The 22,251-nt window shown below is 43.6% G+C and overlaps 1 non-coding gene and 2 pseudogenes across 1 annotated transcript; 1 reads left to right on the forward strand and 2 right to left on the reverse strand.

The window, feature by feature from the left end:
• Positions 1 to 5,718: 5,718 nt before the first annotated feature.
• Positions 5,719 to 9,684, reverse strand: LOC107516629 (annotated as a pseudogene).
• LOC118608143 lies at positions 6,061 to 6,167 on the reverse strand. The gene has a single exon (XR_004952938.1). It is a non-coding gene; the product is annotated as a U6 spliceosomal RNA (small nuclear RNA).
• Positions 9,685 to 12,955: 3,271 nt separating the features above from the next.
• LOC118608247 lies at positions 12,956 to 13,075 on the forward strand (annotated as a pseudogene).
• Positions 13,076 to 22,251: the final 9,176 nt, after the last annotated feature.

The raw sequence follows: 22,251 nt of genomic DNA on the forward strand, positions 1-22,251 counted from the left end.
CTGAGACATCTGGCCAGTAGGGAGGAGGAAGAATAGGAGGCACAAGCAGCCTCACCAGACACACCACCGCAGACAACGAGAGATGTCGACAAGATCATAAGAGAATGATTGGCAGCTTCCTTTCTTCCTCCCCACCCTTACGCCTGGTGTCAGAATATTCCAGACATCTGGAATTATGACTGGTTAAATGCAGTCAAAAGCAGATTTCTTTTTGTGCAAATATTCTGATCTAAGACCAAGGAGGGCAGGGATATTGGGTAATTGCCATCCTTGCAATAAACATATTATGGAAGTTTATAAACTTGGCCTATCTCTTGGTTGCTTTAGGCTTCTGGTGTGTCTGGGAGGGCTTTGATTTTGAGATCTCAGAGATGATAGCCAGACTTTTCCTCTCCTTGCATTTGCAGTGGAATCTGATAAACACATCTGTGGCAAGTCCTATTCTGGGTATTTTGGGGCATACCAAAGGATAGAGTACTTTTTACAAAACAAATACATACATAAAAAGCATGTACGTGACCTAACTGGAGATGAGAAGAATGAAAAATATCACAAGATATTCTGTGCACATGATATCTAAGCTCTCTTTCAGATAGAAGGAATTCAAATGAGCCTCTGCCATTAAAAAACTTTGATTATCAGAAACTTTATTTTAATCAGAGCTTGTCATAAACTTAGTATGTTCAACTGACTTGTGTGTTTAACATTCTTGAGATTATATGATGTTCTAATTATCCAAATTTTTCTTAAATTCAATTTCCCAGGGCCTCGTGGTGTTGAGCTAATCAAGTTTTAATTTTTTAAAAAAGTGTTTATCTCTTGCTCGCTATATATACACAAGTACCAGATCTTGGAAGATGTTGGGGTGCTTTATAGGCAGCCAAACGCACACCCACAGAGTGGGACTTTGCTGATGAAGGGGTAACTCTTGTACTGTCGGGAATCTAAATGCTGCCAGCTTTATTACTGATCACTTTAATTTTCTATGTGAACCTTTTCTTGCTACCTCCCTATGCTACCCCACTCTCTCCAGGAGCCCTAGTACTAACCACTGAAGGCAAAAGATGTACTCTGTGGGTAGATATGTACTTGTATGGCTGTTGGCTTTCTTCTACCCCCTTCTTAGTTACTTGGAAAGATTAGTCTTCAGGAGTGTAGCTAACACACACTGGACTCATAACTCAATTTAGTCTATCACAGCACACAATCACAGGAAATACACGTTATTACAACATGCATACTCACACGTCAGTCCCCACACATGCCACACATCATGGAGTACACATACCCACATTGCACTCAGACACACATTACTGTGCACCCTCCATTCTGCACCCGTATCTTGCTGCATGTGCTCTGCATACACTTGGGCTCAAACAGTTAGGGGAGAGGACTGACATTTTTTTTAAATCCCTGGAACTACTTTGCTTCCCATTCTAGGCTCAGTCCCCAAAGATTAAGAATTGTTTAAGAAAGCTGAACTTGGCCCCACTCCAAGCATTGGAAAGGTTGGGGCCAGAGACTGTGTTATTTCAGCGGAGGGAAGGGAGGCCTGCTATTGCCTGCCTAGGGTCTGGCTTGACTGCATCCCACGGACCGGTTGCACCAAGCCAAATGTCCACTCAGCATCTTCTGCTCATGTCTACCAAGCCCCTTTGCCCTTTGAACCAAGCTCTTTTCTGCCACTGGAATGTCTTTTTCCCCTTTCTCTGCCTATTAAAATCCTCCCCTTTCCTCGGTGCCTCTCACAAGCCCCACTTTCCCTGAAGAAGCCAGCTGGAAATGATCTCTCTGTCATTTCAACTCCTTAAAGGCTTTATTTTCTATAGCATTCATTAGACCCAAAGTAAACATTGCTATTGGACATTTGGAAGATTTTTTTTGTGCACGTAAGAGTAGGGAATGTGTTTTGTGCTTCTCTGCCTTCTGATGGAGCCTAAATATGATGACTTGCACATAATAGGCACTCCACAAATGTTTGTGGGTGTGATAATAATATTAACAGCTACCATTAATTGAACACCTACTGTGTTCCAGGCATTTTATCTAGATGATTTTATTTAATCTTTTTGGTTTTGATTGAATACATTTTACACATGCAATATTTTAGTATGTTCTCTTTATAAAAAATGAATATTTAACAATAGAGTAAAAAGCTCATTCCACTTCCACTCCTTTATTTCCCTCCCTAGAGACAACCACTTTAATAGTTTGGTCTACCTTACCTTTGTCTAATATATGTATATATATATCTATATATATCTATATATCTCCATCCCTGTGGCTGACATACCTATGTAAGATATATACATACACAGTTTTAAATATATATATGGAATTATACTATATGTACAGTAACATGCAATTTAAGATTCACAAAATCTTAAGAAGTATTATTGTTTTTATTTTAGATTTGAGAAGAATCGAGGCTAAGAGAGGTGAATTAACTTTTCCAAGGTCACATAGATGGGAAGCAGAAGAGGCAGGCTTATGAACCTGGCCTCTGCTCTTTCATCTGAATCATTGTGGGGTTTACAGAGTTGCCTTCAGATCATCTGTGTCAGAACACCTGAGGAGCTTGCTAAATGTATGGGTTTCTACTTGCCTCTCAGCCCTGGGTTCTGATTCAGTAGGTTCAGGATGAGGTTCCGGATTCTGTAGAGTCACAATCACCCACGGGTGATTCTGATATATGCTGAGGTTTATAAACATGCTCCTTTGAAGGCATCCAGGGTGGTCTCCTGTTTTTTAGCACCTGTCTACACCAGCTAGAGGGACAGCTGTGAGCAATGAAATGGTGGTGTAGCCATCCTGAGCCAGGCTATGTAAGTTCAAATCCTGGGTCTACTATTTCCAACTGTTAACTGGGGCAAATTAACCTCTCTGGGCCTCAGTCTCATTTGTAAAATGGGGATGATAAATAATAACACCTTACTCATAGGGTTGCTGTTAGGATTAAACGACATTAATAGACATAAAGTATAACAGACATACAGAGTAGCATCTGTAAAAGTTGCTGCTATTGTTAGAACCAAACTATTCTTGAAACTTTCTGGGAAGCTTTGTGGTGTGTTCCTTAGGTCTCTGGCCAGCATTTGGCAGTAAGGTCACATGTTGTGGTTCTCAGTGACATTGTCAGATTGGATCTTTTCTGAGGGCACCTACCCAAATATCCTGCTCGGGTCTGTCTGCCTAAGAAGATCCACTTGATGTGAGGCTGTATACCCTGTCCATCTGCTCTAGTGACAGACAGCTGGAAGGAGCTCAAGAGCATCTAGTCACCTCAAGAGGCTTTTCCTCATGTCTAATCTACTTCTCTCCTGTTGTTATTTTAGAAGGCAGTCCTTTGTGGGTGCTGTTGTGGTCCAGCCAGATTCCCTGCATTGATCATAGTGCTTGTCCCTAGCTAAGTGGCTCACAGCTTTGGCCTTCTCTGGAGAATTGCTCTCTGTCTACAGAAAGCCTCATCCAGAGCTGATCGCTTGGGATTTATGTGCCTTCCTGTGCTATAGAGGTTGCCTGCAGTCAATGACTAACTTATATGGTGAACATAAAGGCCTGGACCCCTTGTGTCAAGTATGGGGTGATGCTGCATCCCCTGCTCTGGAACAGGTTGAGGCTAGATTTGAGCCAAAACTCCATCTTTGCCTGTCTTCTTCCCCTATTCTACTCTGCTTCCCTCCCATCTTTACCTTTTTCTTCTGGGAGCTCTGCCTCAATAATTCACCTGCACAGGAATCCATGTCTGGGGTCTACTTCCAGGGAACATGACCTAGGACAACGCTGGCCACCATGGTCTGTGGTAATAATGCTCGCAATGCATAGAGACTTACGAAGCCATCCCTTGACCTCTTTGTCCCCCACTTAGGTAATTATTTCCCTCCCAGGGCCTGTTTTCTAGCCTCAAAACAGAAGCTGGCATGGTTGGGGGGAGTATGATAAATGAAAGAGGGAGCTGTGGTGTAGTGTGAAGCTGAGAAACACAGTCACCTGGGAGCCAGGAACAGTGGAAAGGTCCCATGCAAAACCAAGCGTTAAGTCCACTGACTGGAGGGATTAATTTGCCTCTCCTTTTCTTCACTTTTGCACCCCAAGGTCAGGAACCCTGAGTGCTAACAAAATAACATTAGTGCCTCTTGCTGCAGTTACCTTAAACCTAACATAGTGAAGGCAAGATACATGAGAAAGACAGAAGAGAGTGTTAAACCTGTTTATGTAGTTGCATTGGAGGTTCGGAGAAGGAAGGCACTGGAAATTCACACAGGCCACTGACAGATGTGGACTTGCCACAGTCTATTATGGAAACAAAATAACCACCAGGAATGGCTGTCCTGCCCCACTGCCTTTTGGTCCAGCACTTTCTTGACAAATATCTGTTCACGTCAGACTGAACTTGGTGTTTCTTTCTGTAGTGCAATTCCCTGAGTATTGTCTTTCCAGAAACTTTTTGATAGGCAGGCGATACTGTTGTAATGTTGGGCATTTGGTTTTTAACTCCCTTTCTTAGTTCTTCAAACAAAGCCATGTAATATGTAGCTTGTTCCTCTTCAGAGGTCAGGGCTGGAAAAGGCCTGGAAAGAGGATGTCAGATACAATCAAGGACATTTTGATTCTCTGTAAAAATTACTTGTGATTTTAATACAAAATATGATACACTGGGGAAAAACAAAGAAACACAAACACCCGGGGGTTAAGTCTAACAACTTTCTGTGTAAATTTTAACTCACAATAAATGCTTCGTCATCTTCTAATTTTTTTTCTTTTTCTTCTAGGTGACCCTTTAATTTACTTCCAACCGTGTTTCACTGCATTTTGAAGAATATCAGGCCTGGATAAATCTTCCCAGCTCACTCTTAACCAGATATGTCCATGTGGAAGATTTAATATTCTTTCAATTAAGCAACAGTAAACTGTGCAGATGGTATAGACCTCCCATATTACCCCCTAAGTTCTCCCTATTATTAATAACTTGTAGTAGAATATTGGTTCAATATTGATGAATCAATATTGGTAAATTACTGTGAACCAATCTCCATAGTCTTCATTAAGTTTCACTCTTGATGTTGTACATTGTATGAGTTTTGTCAAATGCATAATGTCATGTGTCTGCAGTTATAGTATCATACAGAAGAGTTTCACCACCCTAAATATCTCCTGTGCTCCATCTATTCATCCCTCCCACCCTCTCTCCCCTGAACCTGTGGCAACCACTGATCTTTTTACTGCCTCCACAGCTTTTCCTTTTCCAGAATGTCATGTAGTTGGACTTATACAGTATGCAGCGTTTTCATATTGGCTCCTTTACGTCATAATATGCATTTCGGGTTCCTCCATGTCTTTTCATGGCTTGATAACTCATTTCTTTTTAATAGTGAATGATATTCCATTGTCTGGATATACATATCCATTACCATATACTAAAAATTGATGTGAGAGCTAAAGAGATCCAAAGGGGCAAAGAATGAGTCTTAACCTTTGAGAAACTTCTAGTCTAGTCAGAGAGGGAAAGTTACACACCATGAAAAGTTAGCTAATAATATGAAACACACTGAAAGGCACATATGAAATGAATAACTGCTGCAACAGTTATGAAGCAGGAAGAGTCTGTGGAGGGTTCAATGGAAGAAATGTAATGGGATGGGAGCAGGTGAGACAGAAAGGATGGAGAAGGAATTCGAGGAAAGCTCTGCATGTCTCAGCTTTTCACTCTATGTTCTCTCACCAGGCTGTAGACAGAGAAGACAGAAAAGGGATAAGATATGCTCACAGTGTGTCCACCTCTCTGGCTAAAGACTGTCTCCACATGGGGAGTTTCTCCGGCAATGAGCTCACAGGTGGGTAAGATTAATCCCACCCTTAACAGGTCAATAACCACAGCAAGGGAACTGGTGTCTTTATTAAATTTCATCTCCAAGCAGCAAAGCCTCTCAAATCTTTAGCCAAACTTTTCTTGTGTGTGTGGAGTATAAAGTTTACTTTAGAAGAGTTCATTTTTTATACTATTTTTGTATAGATGTGGTGAAATAGGTGATAGGATACCTTCATATTTTTCTGCATTAAAGAAATATGAAACACTTCACAAATTTGTGCATTATTCCTGCTCAAGGTCCATGCTTATCTTCTCTGTACCATTTCAATTTTAGTATATGTGCTACCAAAGCCAGAACTATACTAATTTTTTTTATTGTGATAGAAAATACGTAACATAAAATTCACCATCTTAATCATATTTTTAAGTCTACAGTTCAGTGGCACTAAGTATATGCACATTGTTGTGCAACCATCACCACCATCCATCTCTAGAACTTTTTCATCTTCCTAAACTGAAATTCTGTACCCCTTAAACACCCAACCCCTGATAGGCACCACTCTTTCTGTCTCTATGAATCTGACTACTTTAGTGACCTTATATAAATAAAATTATACAATATTTATCCTTTTGTGTTTGGCTTACTGTCTTCCACAACAGCTGCACCATTCTGTATTCCCACCGGCAGTGCACAAGGATTCCAATTTCTCCACATCTTCACTAATACTTGTTATTTTCTGTTTTTTTTGTTTGTTTTTTATAATAGCTCTCCTAATGGGATGAGGTGTTCTCTCATTGTTGTTTTGATTTCTTCAGCTAAATTTTTTATTCATTGGGGAAAGATTTGAGAGTAAAGATTCCTGTATAGGATGTTAAATGTGAGTGGGCTCAACTTGTCCATTAGTGGCCAGGCTTCCCACCTCTGGCAATTTGTTCGTGTCCTCTGGGGCCTGTTGTATAAAATATATATAAAATATTAATATACCTTCCCCATACCTCATCCTCCTTCCCCAAGGGTGATCTGTGCTATCAGTTCATATGTAAAAAGTTTTTCCAAATATTTAAATGCACGCAAGTATGAACATACGGTTGTGTTTTATCTTTAGTTAATTCATTTTTTAAGTGGCAAGCAAGTTCAAATGCAGGGGTGCTGAATAAGGGGAAAGAAGGAACACATTCCAATGTCTGTCATAAAGCACACAGAAGAATTTCCAGGAAAGCCAAGGCTAAGGCCTGGCTGGTTTTGGTTGGTAAAGATGCAGTAGCCACTTTTAGATTTGGACAGTTCATTATTTACATAAACAGTTAAAGGAAAATTAACCAAAGGTGCCAGTTCCCTGAGTCCTTGTTCCACACCAAAAAGAATGACACTGAAACAAATGGGGCCAGATTAGCGAACTCTTGACAGGCAGTATAATAAGTAGGCAGTTTATGGTCTGCAACTCTATCCTGGGGTGGAGTTGAGGCATATGAAAGTCTCATACCTCATTAGAACCCAAGAGGTGATGAGAAATGGTCTCCTGAAAGCCTCCCAGGGAGCTAGGGGGGTGTTTTGGGCTGAACTATGTCACCCCTCCTGAAATTCATAATGTTGAGGTCCTAACCATCAGTACTCCAGAATGTATTGTACAGACGATCCCCAACTTAACGATGGTTCAACTTATAATATTTCAACTTTACAATAGTGTGAAAGTGATTCACACTTAGTAGAAACCATATTTTGAATTTTGAATTTTGACCTTTTCCCCAGGCTAAGGATATGTGCTACGATACTCTCTTATGATGCTGGGCAGTGGCAGTGAGATAATTTTGCCTAACTGTAGGTGTTCTGAGTACTTTTAAGACAGGTTAGTCTAAGTTATGATGTTCATTAGGTTAGGTATATAAAATGTATGATATTTTCAATTTATGATGGGTGTATTGGGATGTAACCCCATCATGGGTTGAGGAGCATCTGTATGTGGAGACAGGGACTGTAAAGAGGTAATAAAATTAAAATAAGATCATATGAGTGGGCTCTAATCCAATCTGACTGGTATCTATGGGAAGAGATTGGGTTGCAGGCACATACAGACAAAAAGATGACGTGAAGACACAGGAGAAGCTGGCCATATACAAGCTAAAGAGAGAGGCCTGGAGCAAATAATTCCATTTCTGTCCTCAGAAGGAACCAACCTTGTCGACACCTTGATCTTGGACTTCTGGCCCTCAGAACTGTGAGAAATTAAATTCATGTTGTTTAAGCCACCCAGTCTGTGGTACTTTGTTACAGCAGTCCAAGCAAACGAATAAAAGAGGCGAATAGAAGATGGCCTCAGAATAATTTCTCACAGGCCTCCCCATCTTCTTGTGTTTTGCCTAGCTGTGGTTTAAGCCTTTGCCTTCATGGCCCATGTGGACATGTGGAAGGTCACTAGGGTGCCATGGTAAAGCTGTTCCTAGAGGAATACCTGCTTTGTGGATAATGAGATATTGTGTTACCTGTGACTTCCCAATACTTGAATGAACATGTATATATGTTCACTTGTAAAGTATTGTTTTAACTTAAAATTTTTTATTTTCAAAATGAGATTATACTCTGTCTACTTTTTTGCAAGATATATTTTTTTACTTGATTGGTAGTATCACAGGCCATCTTACAGTGGCCACCTGACTCCTGGATCGCTGCTACAATAATGTGCTCTTGAAGCCAACATTTCCACAGTCTATCTGCTGAGTTCTCACCTTCCTGATGGGCAGAAAGGACTTGAGAGGTGAACCAGTAAGGAAACCATTGTATTTTCAACACCAGAGGTAATGGTGACTTAGATAAGACAATGGCAGTGAGGATAGAGAAAACTAGATGAATTTAAGATATATACAATGTATGTAAAATCTTGCCCCTTTTCCTCCCCAACTGTATCCCTCGTCCCTGGTTTATATGTGAAAAGTCCTTCCAGATATTTATTGCACACAACTTGCTATATATAAAGTTCTATTTTATCTTTTGTTTGTTTAGAAATTGAAATTGTACTATTCTATTAGTATATCATACTATTGTGTACTAATAGCATATATAGTATGTATATACATATATAATAATATATTATACTATTATTTTCTGATGCTTTTCATTATTAAAGAACACACCACCTGTAAGGAATTGAGGGATGGAAGGAAAGAAAGCCATGTTGGAAAAGGCCAGGTGATCATTTAATTTCTTCTCTTTCTTCTTGTCCTTCTCATTCATAGCTGGGGTCATCATGAGTTTTCTGAAGACAGTAATGAAATCTAAGAAGAGGCCAATGCAGTGAAATATATCATCCTTATCTTCATTTTTAGTATTTTTCAATGATGAATTGAGTATCAAAAAAGACAAAACCACACATGAGCACAAAATGGATCCAAAGAAAAGATTCCCCAGAGAAGACAAGACCTTCAGGTTCATTGGTGACATCGACATACCTTCCAGAAAGAGGTAGCTATGGAATCTGGCATAAAGTACACTAAGGGTAAAGCAGGTGAAGATCAATGCTGTGCCAGTGAAGGCCGTGGGAAGGATGCTGGGGTTTATGGCAATACAGAACTCCAGAGCAGGGCCCAGGGCAACTCCTATAAGAAAAGCAAATCCACCAAGAAGTCCCAGCTTTTTTGCTCAGTTTCATGGCTATGAGGTGTTGCCATCAGCCAAATCATCAACTCCATGGAGTCTAGGGCAGAGAACAGGCCAGCCTGAATGAAATAAGTGATCACATGGACATAGGCCCCTGAAGTTACCACAACTATAGAGGGCAAAACTGGCTTAGACTTTCTTCAGGTGCTGCTGTATCAATGGGGGTTATGTGAGAAAATTTTTAGGGTGCATCAGAGTTAATCTTCTGATCAAGTAGGTTCATGATGCCAGGACACAGCCTCTGCTCTTCTTACCCACCTCTCAGGAGCCCACGTAACTCTTTTAACACTGGATATGCTTCTTATATCACACTGTTTTGTTGTTGTTGTTGTTGCAGGATGCTTCTTTTCACTTGATGATGTATGGGCAGCCATACATATAAGAACCTACATATGTAGCTCATTCTCTTTTTATTATCTGCATACTATTCCAAGTCAGGATGAAACATATTTTTAAACCTTATCATCATGGTAAACACAGAGGTTGACACCACTATTTTCTGATATTACAATAAACACCCTTGTACCTGCAGTCTCGTTCTCTTTGGAGTTTCTGTAAGATTGATTCCTTGAGTGAAAGCGTTGTCAATATTATATATATCATATCATATCATATCATATCATATCATATTATATTATATATGACAGGAATGTGTTTCTATATGCACCGAAAGCACATATAAGAATGTTCATAGCAGCAACACTTGTTCTTCATCACACAACAGAATAATCAAGTTTGATCTAGTCATGCGATGGAATTCTATACAGCACAAAAATGAATGTTCTTGCTTCATAGAACAACATAGATGAAGCTTAACAATATAGTAGTTGGTGAAAGACACCAGACACAAAAGAATATATACTATATAATTTCATTCATGGAATGTTCAAAAACAGGGAAATCTTGTTAGGAGTCAGGGTAGTGGTTACCTTTGGGGATGTTTACTGACAGAGAGAGGACACAAGGGGTTTCTGGGTACTAATAATGTTGTCTTTCTTTGATCTAAGCAATGATTACATGGGGGAGACTCAGCTGTCTGGGCCACACATGATTTGTGTGTTTTTCTGTAGGCATGCTCTACTTCAATAAAAGTTTACCTACATTTCTTTAAATGTACATGCATTTAATATGGTGATTGCCCTTTAAAAAGATTTCACCAATTTGCAGTCTCACTAATAACATGGTGAGTTCTTTCCCCACATCCTTGCCAACAGTGATGTTAGAAGGCTTTTTGAATTTTTGCCAATTTGATGGCTTTTGAAAAAATATATTTTCATTTTCATTTGCATTTTCCTAATCACCAGTAAGCTGAGTATCTCTCATGTTTATTGGCTCTTTGAATGTCTTTTTCTATGAATTAACCCGTTTACACTTTCTCTGGTACTCTATGGAACAGTTTGGTTCTTATTTATATGTAACGGATATTAACTTTTTGTTGGATGTGTTGCAAACATGTTCTCATAGAGCACCTTTTGTCTTTTAACTTTGTTCATGGCACATCTCATGGGTCTGGTGGGGCTAGGTAAGAAATGTGAATAAGTGATGCAGACTCAGAGGGTTATGGCAGGCCTCTGCTGGGCTCTGGCCAAGCAGTGCTGGTGAGAAGGTGGAAACCGGTGTGCTAGCGTTTCTGATTCTTCAGGAAATTCTAGAAATATAGATTTTTATGGGAAAACTTATTTTAAAATACTGGCAACTTGTTCAAAAAATTTTAAGCACTGTGAGAAACAACACATGTTTGGGCTTGGTGGGATCTGTAGGACACTAGTTTGCAACCTCTGGTCGATGTTATATTTCACTGTAGAGGAGGTTTGTGTTGTCACATCTGTCTCTTTCCTTTTATAATTTCTGAGTTCTGTGTCATAATTATTCTTTTGATCGGTTTAACACATTTTTAACTCTCTAAATCCTTCTCTTTTAAGGGTACAGAGAGAAGCTTTTCATGCTTTTATTCAAGCCACCTTAATGAGAAATAAAGGTGAATACTACATAACTGGTCTCAGAGCGTAGAGGAGGTCCTGACCTTGCAGACCTGGGTAGCTGGGCCTGGGGATGGCTACAACACCAAAGTTAGAACTCCTTCCCATTTTCTCATTTAAGGCCAAAGACCCCCCGCACCCACCACCACCAGCACCACTTCCACCACCGCCACCACACACAGAGTGAGATTTCAAGGGAAGAGAATAATTATTTTATTCCACGATGAAACCAGGGGTCCCTAAGAACACTGAAATGTACACTGAAATGTAAACGACTCACTTCAAACCCCTTTTTGGGAGCAAGTGTTAAGTCAGAGCAGGAAGTGAGCAGCTGGGCACTGCAAGCCTGAAAGTGCAGGAAGATAGAAGAGCCCATCTTGGGCCCTACTCCCCTGGCAGAGGGAACTTCACCATTCCCAATTGTGTCTGCCTTCCCCAGACACTCTCTGCTCCAGTTAAGTCTCACTCTGGCTGAGAGTATTGGCATTGCTCCAAGCAGAGTTAACAGGAAGTAAAGCAAACACCTCAGGTCATCTGGGGTATTTTAATGACCTTTGGTGGTATCATCTGGGCTTTCTCACCCATGCTAATTAGCAGCTTGTTTTGGCCAAGGTAGCACATCTGGAAACTGCTCTGAGGCAGGAAAAAAGGTATCTAGCTGCATAGACAGCAGGACCAAACCAGGGACATAAAAGCCAGCTGAGGGTGGAGCCTGAGTGACATGCTGGGCTCACCTAGGAGAGTTTGTCCTTATAGGCATGCATTTATTCCTAATAATCATAACTGCATTTATTCAGTGCTTAGTGTGTGCTAAGATCTGTACTGAGCACTGAGTATGAACCACCTCATCTCCTTTAATCTACACTCAGCCTGTGAGGTGGGGCTGTTACTCTGAGTGATGGAGTCTAGTGTGAACCAGGTGGCATGCATGAGCCGCCTCAGAATTCTACTTCAAGCCCAGGACCATCTGCCCTCACAACCCCAGGCCAGGCAGGGGTAGCCCCATTCCAGCAATCTCTCCAGCCCAGCCTAGCAATGCTGTGGGTCCCAGGTCTCCAGCCCATAGGTGTTTGGAAGTGCCCCTAGGTACTAACTGCATAGGCTGCAAACTCACTGACTCCACCCCCTCTGCTTTGCCTGAGTGGTCCTGCCCCCTTTTGCCTTGCACTTTGGTGCTACTCCCTTCCCATCTGTGTCCTGGTTGAAGACTAAGGTGTCTCGAGACACTAGCTAATTATGCAGGTGTGAACAAATAATGAAGATGCTGAGTGGTAAAAGTTTTAAAGTGTGACTTTTCCAGGCCACACGCATTCATGAAAAACAGCACAGACAAATAGTTTATTTTCTGATTCTAAAAGCAATTGTGCCCTTTGTGGAGAAGTTGAAGGTACTGAAAGGCATAAAGGAGAAAAAGACCTCATCTTACTGCCTGGAGATAATCATCATCAGCATTTTCAGATTGTTCTTGCCACTTTTTTCACATATACATATAAATTTTCAAATATATATAATTCTGTCTATGGCTATGCCACCCTGAACAAGCCTGATCTCGTCTGATCTCGGAAGCTTAAGCAGGGTCGGGCCTGATTAGTACTTGGATGGGAGACTGCCTGGGAATACCAGGTGCTGTAGGTGTTAAAACACACACACACACACACACACACACACACATAATTCTTAAACAAAGTTGAGATTATTCTAACAATATACTTTTAGATCAGCTTTTTCCACAAATATGTGAGCACTTCTGAAAGGGACCCTGTGAAGGCAAAGGCTTTCTGAGTAAGATGGGTGAAATCAAGGAAAGGGGGATTATGGGTATTTTTTTTTAGTTGGGAGGTTCCCTACCCCACATAGGGGCCTCGGGGTTGGAGAGTGATGCCGTCAGCTTGGGGTGAGGGCAAGAAAAGATCCTTCTGCCACCCTCTTCAATGTCACTCACCAGTCCTTGGGAGGGTGGAGAATTTCCCTGCAGCACCTATCTGGGTCATCAGGGACCTTTGGCCCTGTCTCAGCCCCACTCCATTGTAAGCCAGATTCCTGCAGCCACCGCTTCCACCATAGTTCAGTGTGTGTGTATGTGTGTGTCTTGAGGGGGCCTGTCTCATGCAGGGACAAATGGGCTGGCTTCTGGCTTCTTGAGGCACTCCAGTCATGGGGGCTGGGCACCCCGTGGCCAAGGCACTTCCTGCCTCTTAAGAAATAAGTTGCCTTTTGGCTGTGACCCCTATTAACTGTTTTCCTAGAATTGAAAATTTACTCTGAGTTCTGTCATCCCTTGTGACCCAAGGCCCATGGAAGCAGCACCAAGAGAATAGGACTGGTACCAAATGGAGCCATGCTAACCCATCCTCAAGGGTACATGGGCTGGATGCCAGCCTTGTGAGTATGCCCCTGTCTCCCTCTTTCAACCATCTTACAAAGACAAAGTTCTAGAAATATAGGAAGATTTGGCACTTTCCTGGAAGGCCATACCATTTACATTGATTGGTACCAGTGGAGGAGGCCCTGCAGGCTATAGTAGTTAAAACAAGAGGAATCTGTGTTATAGTCCCAGCTCTGACCCTAGGCATGCCAACTTGGACAAGTTACTCAGCCCTCTGAGTTTAGTATTCTGGTCTGTAAAATGGGCCTAACAGTACTTACTTCAGAGATGCACTGCAGGTTAGAGGCTTTAAAGTACATACATAAGGCATCTACCACAGTGTCCAACACACACTAGGTGCTCAATAAGTGATCATTGTTATTGTGTCTTAAATTTACTCTTCATAACTTTTGAAAAAATATTACTACCTCATTGTATGGAGGGAGCAGCTGAGGCTTAGAAAGTTTAAACAGTGTTTCAGTTATTTATTACTGTGTACCAGCCATTCCAAACCTTAGTGGCTTAAAATAACCGCTGTATGATAATGAATGAATGATAATTTCTTGTGATTCTGTGGATTAATTGAGTGGTTCTTGGGCTTCAGGTGGTGTTAGCTGGTTTCTCTCATGTGGATACAGTCAGTTGGCAATTACTTTGTGCTGGAAGGTCAAAGAAGGCCTCTCACATGCCTAGGGCCCTGGTGTAGGCTGTTATCTGGGCTGCGTTGGTTTTCTGTCTCATGACCCTTTTCACCAGGCTAGCTTAGGCTTCCCCAAGCATGGCAGTTGGGTTCCAGGAGGAAGTTTTCCAAGAGTGAAAGCCTCAATGTGCAAGCATTTACTAATCCTCTGCTTTACGCTATGTTTGTTAATGTCCTATTGGTCAAAGAAAGTCACATGGCAGACACCAGAGTCAATGTGGGAGGAGGCTACATGAAGGCACACCTACTGGGAAGCATGATTCATTGGGGGTTGCCTGCATACCAATGTACCAAAAAAGGCTTGCTTAGGATTACATGGTTATCAAATGGAGTAGCAGGAATTTGAACCCAGGTCTGTCTGACTCCAAAATCCATGCTCTTCCCTCAGGGCATGGCTGAAGGCAGCTCTATGGCAGGCTGGCATTTGTGGCCAGACTCTGGTGGTGAAGTGATTTTCTATATTGCTTCCAGCCCACCCCCACTCCCAGCACTCCATGATGTCCTTAAACCTCTCCTGCTCATGTGACAGAGGGGAGAAAAGTACCCTTCTTCTGCTGGGTCCCCTCTGCCCTTCTCTCTTCCATTTCAACTACAGAAGGCTATTCTTACTTCCTGCACAGTCCCAGCCAGGACAGTGGTGGCCCTATCACTTCTAGCCTCTCTAACCACAGCAGCATCTTGGTTCTAGCTGCCCTCAAGTCATACATACTTCTCTGGACCTTACTTCTATTTCCAGAGATACCCTTACTAGGAAAGCAAGGATCACGGGAACAAAGACAATGTCATGGAGAGAAGCCCAAGTTTATAGCATGTTGTTGTCATCCCAGTGGACTTCCAGTCTACCTACTAGCTGGGCCATCCCATGAGATAAGCCCCCTACCCTGACTCTTTTCTATACTCAGCCAGAGGCTAATTTGAGCTGTGGGAACCCAACCACTTCTGGCTCCTGCCCCTCTCTGACTGAATCAAACCCCTGCCAGTTCCACCCACTGGTCTGACCCCAAGGCTTTCTATCTAGGTGAAAAAATGCCTTTTTCCTGGTCCTTCCTTATTCCCAGTTACTATTGGCTGTGAGCATTGTTCACTTTCCTAGGGTCGGACACTCAGTCTCCCCTCTTCTTAAGGTCTCAAGAGAGTAAGCCATTTGTTCAATACCCTATCATGAGCTGATGGTAAAACTGGGGCCTTGAACCTGGGGCATGATATTTAGCCATTATTTTTGCAGGAGCCCCAGCACTCCCAACCTGAATTTTCAGGGTCTGAGCAGAGCTCTCAGATGTTCTTTCTCAGTGCAGAGTGAAGGCTAACAAAAACTAAAGCCTTTGGAGAAAGAAGAAATGTTCTCTGGATACCACATTAATGACCTTGGGAAGTATGTGTGTGTGTCTGTGTGGGGGGTTTACACTCATGCCCAAAGAAAGGTCATGGTCAGTGAACAGCCTTTGATGGAAAAGAGTCTAAGATGGAACCCAGGAATGTCATCATGCAGCTGCCTGGAATAGATATGGGACCCTGTGTCAGACCAAGCCAGATCTGATGTAAGATCAACAGGTTGAGGTCCTGGGATATGGAACTCCCAGGAAATGGACTGGATGCATGAGATATCTAGGAATTGATGTCCTGTGTGGTCTCACTGAGGGAAACCAGGCAAAATCTGGCAACTGACCTGTAATGGCCAGGGCTCTTGGCTTTGAGCAACAGGAAGCAATTCTGGTCTATTTAAATTTAATAGGACTTTATCAAAAGGATCTTTGGGAGTTCACAAAATAACCAGGAGGGCTAGAGAACTGGGTTTGGAAAGCAAGCCAAACAAAAGAGGCTGTGCAATGATCAGGACCACAGCCAAAGTCAGGCTAACCCAGTGACAACCTTATTGCCAAATCTAGGATGCTCAGACTTACGCTGCCACTTCTGGACATGGATATAGTGCTTGCCATCCCAGGAATAGAATGTCATTGCCATGGTGGTTGCCACCCTCCTCCAGAAGGGACCTCTGTGCTTCTTGCATCTCTGTATTCCCAGCTTCTGACTCTGAGTCTTTGATGAGGCATCCGATTGGTTGAACCTAAGTCAGGAGCCCATGCTAACTGCAAAGGCAGCTTGGAAAATGACTATCTGGCATTTTTAGGTTCTCTGGTAGGAGACAACCAGGAAGATGGAGAATTTGTTAAATATGGTAGTGGGTATTGGATATGGGTCAGCCATATACCTGCCTCACCTGGAAAAATGTAGAGCAACTGTCTCCAGTGAGTGCTAGAGAGTTGTATGCCTCCAGGGACAGCCTGAGCTTATCTTCCCTTCCTCCAGATGATGATGGAAGTTGTGTGTGTGTGTGTGTGTGTGTGTGTGTGTGCATGTGTTGTGTTGTGTTGTGTTTAAAGATAGGAACACATTACACGATGTGCGGTCAGGAACCCTGGGCCCCTCTACCCATTGACCTTAGCTATTCTAGGTCTCAAGGCCTCAGTTCTACTTCACCACATGCTGTCTAGCCTTTGAGCATGCAGAAACTGGATGGTAGCTTCTGCTGTCATCTGTGCTGTTGGGACAAAAGATGCCCCAAGATTGCCAAAACCCCAAATGGAATGGAGCTGTCAGTGCCATGTAACAGATGAGAGTACAGGTTTTCAAATCAGAGAAATTGGAGTTTACCAGCCATGTGAACTTGCACATGTTCCTTAACTTCTCTAAACCTTAGTCACCTTATTTGACAATTGGAGATGAGCTGGCAGGAATTCAGCCTTCATTTCAACCTGGTCCTATGGTGCTTCCACGTTCTGCAGAAGTTGGAAGGCTAAAAACTACAGTTACCAGACACCTTTGTAGCTGAGGCTACGAATGAAAATTAGATTTCAGCAATTAGATGCACTTGTGTGTGAGGTTAGGAAGATGCAGTGAGGCAGATTCCACTTGCTTGCTACTCTGCTGTTGTGGCTGGAAACGTGTGTGTGTTTACATTCTAGTGTTTGATTACTCAAATTGTGAGTGTTGAGAGGTGCTGTGGTGGCAGCAGCTTTCTGAACCCTGGATGACAGCTACAATAGTGTATAGTAAGTCCTCACTTAATGTCATCGATAGGTTCTGCAACTTTAAGCGAAACAGCATATAATGAAACCAATTTACCAGAGGATAATTGATATAAACATGTATTAAGTTCCTTTATCATCTTATCAATGTTATAATGAAACAACATTGAACAAAACCATGTTATTGGAGGACCTGCTGTACTCTTGAAATTAACATTTCTGTGGGTGGCCCCCTCCCCCACTACCTTTCTGATGGTGGCAGAGATGGCAGCAATCTTGGTGGCCCAGCTCAGTGGTGTTATGGGAGTCTAGAGCCTGCCCCTCTGGCCCTCCCAATGATTTTTTGTAAGCACCTAATTTCCTGTGTTAAATCTCTTCTTGTTTAAAATAGCTGGAGAGGTTTTCTGTTTCCTGCAACTGAACTCTAACTACAATAGTGGTAACACCCACTGCTCACACAGTTGTTGGAATGAGGTGAGATGGTAAATACTACACAGCTTTGCAAACTGTAAAGCCCTTTACAAATGTTAGTCTCCCCTTTTGTCAGGGGAGACTAAATGTGATAGAAACATGCTCGCACTTAGTTCAGTTAGAGCTGCTGGGGCAGAAGATAAACTGAAAGAATTCAGGTAATTTGGGTGGGTCACCTGCTTTCAGAAGCCGAAAGGGTCTTCCTATGTATTCAGAGAGAATTCCACCTCTCTGTCTACTGTTTAGAGCAATGACTGTCCCCACAGTTGTGCCCTAGATATCTGGGAAAGGCAGCAGGCTTCCTGATGTGGTCAGCTATCACAGAATTCTCCCCTGCTGGTGTGTGAGGTCCACCATTAACACCACTAGTTGGTTTTGAAGCCCATTTTAATTCCTAACCCCTCCCAGTTAAATCTTTGCCTTTATAAAACCTTCCCCTCCCCTCCCATCAAGTTTGAAGGATTTCCCTTTTTATGGTGAATAACATTCTCATGGCCATGGCATTGGCCCATTCCTATAAGAGTTTCCACAGACAAAAATGAAGAGAATGTAAATTCTCCAGGGTTGCTTGGGAAGAAGTTCAAAACACAAGGGGCCTAAAAGCTGGAGTTGGGGAGACTGGGAAACCCAAGCATAAGGTTGCTGGGTGCTAAGGAAGGAGAGGAACACAGAACTGGAGAAAAGGACATGAAAGTAAAGGAGGACCTAAGAAGCCTCCCACTGTTTGGTGAAAGAATTGTTTTTCTCCCCTCATGGATCCAAATATCTCACCCTCCTGGTGCCCCTCATCCTCCTATGTCTTGTCATGAAATGGGGACCCTCTGTGGAATGAGGGGCCAGGCAAGTGGCCCTGGGGGCTATGAAGCTGGGTGGAAGCTGGGCTTGAGTGTGCTGCTGTAACAATCCAGGCTCTACTCCAGCCCACCAGGGGGCTTGAGGCTGAGGGGTGAGATAAACCGTTTCAGTGGTTTTCAGGCGCCCTAATCAATTGCGAGGCAGGGTGAAGCCTCGAGGGACAGATAAAGCAGCTCTGTGCTCCAAGCCCAGTTGGAGCCGACGTTTGTGTGGTTTGAACTTTTGTGTGGTTTTGACAAGTTCGCTGGGCTGTGCTGAGGTGGTTTACCCTGTTTTCAAACTTCAGTACAGAGAAGCAAACGGCCCTGGACCCTATAAACCATCCCTGAAATGACATAGGTGGCCTGTCCTCTTTCTCCATATACTCCTACAGGCTCTAGGGAAGAGAGGCTGGGTGTGCCCAGGCCATATCCCTGGTTTTCGCCTGTGGCCCGGGTGTTGACGGTTTCAGAAATGCTCCCTCATCCCAAAGCAGGCGAGACCTTTGCGTCCGGCAGTTAGTTGAGCTGCTGCAGGTTTGATTTTCCGTTCCTGCTTGCAAACTAGAAAGCCAAATGCCCATTTTCGGATTCCATCTTCAGCAGCGGGTGACTCTGGGACGCGCAGTCGCCCGGTGCAGAGGAAGTCCGGGACGCTGGGGACACCGCCTGGAGTCTCCGCGCATAGCACTGGGGCGTTTTCTCCTCCAAGCTTGAGGCTCCTCGTTTAACCTCTAATATTCCAGAAAATTGGAACGCTTGTGGACAGGCCTTTGGAGAGGCTGCGCGCCCCAGATCCGAGCGCCACCGGCGGGCGTTCCACGTGCCAATGTCTGTTGCGCTTGTGGGCGGGAGAGCAAGACTGCCCCGCGGGGCGAACGGAAGCCAGGCCAGCAGGGACCCATCTGACAATGCCCTGGGAAGCCTATGCCAGCCTGCAGGGACACAACAAAATAGAACCAGGAACATGTGCTGCTTGGGAGGGAAACTCGGGAGCCTGGCATATTTCAGTGATGCTCGCACCCTCCAGGGACCTTCCTGCCTTCACAGAATGTGAGGACCAAGAGACGAGAGCATGGAGAGAGTGAAAGGGAAGTGGGAAGAAACTGGTCACGGAGGCGGCTATTTTTAATCTCTGCTACAGCTGCGTGTGTTTCTCTGACCAACTAGGCAGTGAAAATTAGACTGGCTCCCGCTGGGCGGGGCAGGGTGGTTGCAGGAGTGGGAGGTGAGCAGCAAAGGGGTGGAAAGGGGGAAATCCCTGAGGACCCAGCAAACCACAGTCTCCAGAAGCCCTCACTGCGCAGAACAACCCTTCTGCTGTCCCTGCCCCTGATGCATCCGCTTTAAACCCTCTTATACCCACTCATCCATCCGTCCATCCGTCCATCCATCCATCCATCCATCCATCCATCCATCCATCTCTCTGTCCATTCATCCATCCCTCCATCCATATTTCTCTTTCCTCCCTCCCTCCCTCACTTGTTCTTTCCTTCCTTCCTTCCTTCCTTCCTTCCTTCCTGTCTTCCATTCTTGCATCCATTTACTTACTCACCTAACCCACCTATACATCCAATCAAGATATTCCAACCACTGGGCTAGGGCTGATGCTTTAACCGTGAACAAAACTTCCCGTGACTGCTCTGTGAAGCTTATAACATTTTAACAGATAGCACAGTTAACAATTAAATAGGGTGAATTTAAAAATAATAACTTCAGATTGTGATGATTTGGACCCCCAAAGCCTGAAGCCCAGGGAAGCAGGTACTCGCAAATTGGCACCATTTTTAAGGAATGACATCATAGACTGGGGGTGGAGTGGGCCCAGGCTGCAGGGTCCAGGGTGCAGGGAATGTGTCCCAGCTGTGGTCAGATGGGCACGAGGCCCTGGTGAGCCGGAATGATCTGGTGTATCTCAGGTTCCTCATGCTTAGCTGATTGGTGACTGTAGGAGTCGGGGTGAGAGACCTACAAGTGGAAGATGCAACCCAAGTGGGCAGAGTTCCAATTTCTTGGTTTAATTTCCCTTTTCTCAACGGAGGGTCTCCTGGAGCTGACTTGACATGTTCTGACATTTATTTTGATACTGGAGACTACTCTGTGGCCTGCAGTATCCTCTATGAATCCCTGTGCCAGAGATCCCACCATTTGAGAGTCCCCAGGATAAATACTAAGATTTATGAGAAGTACTTCAACCCACCACCCTCAAATATGTAAAAATTGGGTTCTTTTTATCATTGGCACCTTGGACGTTTGAGTTGGCAACCTTCTGATAGGAGGAGGGAGGGGAAGTCTTGGGCAGAGAGAGGCAGCAGACCCTGGCTGGAGATATAGGAGACTGGGCTCTGGGACACATAACTTAGGGTAGGTAGCTGGATGGAAGGAGCACATTAATGAGGAGTAGTGATCTTCCCTACTTCAAAGCCTTGCCTTGGCAGCTCTGCTCTGAGGTAGGAGCCCCTCAGCCCCTCTTTCAGCCCCTGAAAGCCATTGAGCATTATTTTAAAGAGGAAATGTAGTCCCCCTGTGTTCTGTGTTCCAGAACCCTGGGAGGCCTACCTCTTCAGGGAGTACGACAACTTCAGTCAGTTATAGTACATTTTGGTGACTGTGCCCCAGCCCACTGGATTCCAGAAAGACCAGGCCAGGCCTCTTTGGGATGACATATGTCAGGGATGTTTTTATTTGGGGGGGGAGAAGGGTATTGCTTAAAATGTGGCCTCTCTGTGGTCTTGCACAATTCTACTTCTAGAGCAGTCTCCTCTATGATGGTTCATTGGTGGCTTCAGGCTTCAGGTTTGAGTGTGGGCTGCATCTTAGCAAAATGCTAAGACGATGTGAACATTTGTGTGTAAGTTCAACCCCAATTTAGCTCTTGAGTCCTTTTCAGGAGAAAACGGGTTGTTGCCTTTGGTTTCAGGTCTCCTTGTGGATGAAATTTGGGAACTAATACTAAACAGCTCAATTGCCTATGATATCAGTGGATCTCAAAATGTGGCCAGAACAGCAGTTTTAGCATTATCTGGGAACTTTTTATAAATGCGAATTTTGGGTGCTCACCCCAGACCTGCTGAGTTAGAATCTTTGAGTGTGGGGTGGAGCCTGAGAATCTGTTTTAAAAGCCCTCCAGGTGATTCTGATGCCCTTTCAAGTTCAAGTTTGAGGACCACTCACTGTTTTATGAAGTTTATTATCCTCGTTTAACAAACGAAGAAAATGAAGTTCAGGGGGCCTAAGTAACTCTCCCAGGATTATGCAGCAAACAAGTGGGGTGCCAGGACTCAAACCCAGATCTTTCATTAGAGAAACTATGTTTTTTCTTTTGTCTCTTCCACCCTCTCTGTCTTATTCCTCACCCCTCTATTTCCTTTCAGTCTCCATCTTCTGTCCTGGAGTTTCTTAACTTGGCCGCATAG

Source organism: Rousettus aegyptiacus, unplaced genomic scaffold, assembly GCF_014176215.1.
Source record: "Rousettus aegyptiacus isolate mRouAeg1 unplaced genomic scaffold, mRouAeg1.p scaffold_m13_p_9, whole genome shotgun sequence".
In the NCBI taxonomy this organism is placed as follows: Eukaryota; Metazoa; Chordata; class Mammalia; order Chiroptera; family Pteropodidae; genus Rousettus; species Rousettus aegyptiacus.